The 341-nt window shown below is 38.7% G+C and overlaps 1 protein-coding gene across 1 annotated transcript in view; it reads left to right on the forward strand.

The window, feature by feature from the left end:
- Positions 1-341, forward strand: part of LOC119585640 (EH domain-binding protein 1-like) — a gene marked incomplete in the record, with an annotated part of 320,960 nt that overhangs the window by 315,769 nt on the left and 4,850 nt on the right.

A 341-nucleotide genomic window follows, 5' to 3' on the forward strand; every position in this document is an offset into this window, starting at 1 on the left:
AAAACTAAATTTAAAGAAGAGGAAAAAGTAATTGAAATGAAAAGACTGGGGATTTGGGGAAAAACAGAATAAAAGGACTTAAATTAAGGATATGAATTATAAAATAAAATAGGGAGGGAGGGATGAGGGGAAGGGGGAAAAAAGGGGGTGTGAGAGGAGAGAAGGAGAGGGGGGGAGGTGGGGAGAGGGGGAGAGGAGGATGGAGGGAGAGAATATTGCAGTTCCCTGGTTGGCACAAAAAACAGTGGCCCTTTGTTATATTCTTATGTTATGGATTAAACTATGCTATTGTATTACGGTTATAAGTGTGGTGGTGTCGGTATATATTTATTTAAAATATA

The sequence above is a fragment of the Penaeus monodon genome, chromosome 20, assembly GCF_015228065.2.
Source record: "Penaeus monodon isolate SGIC_2016 chromosome 20, NSTDA_Pmon_1, whole genome shotgun sequence".
NCBI classification, from domain to species: domain Eukaryota; kingdom Metazoa; phylum Arthropoda; class Malacostraca; order Decapoda; family Penaeidae; genus Penaeus; species Penaeus monodon.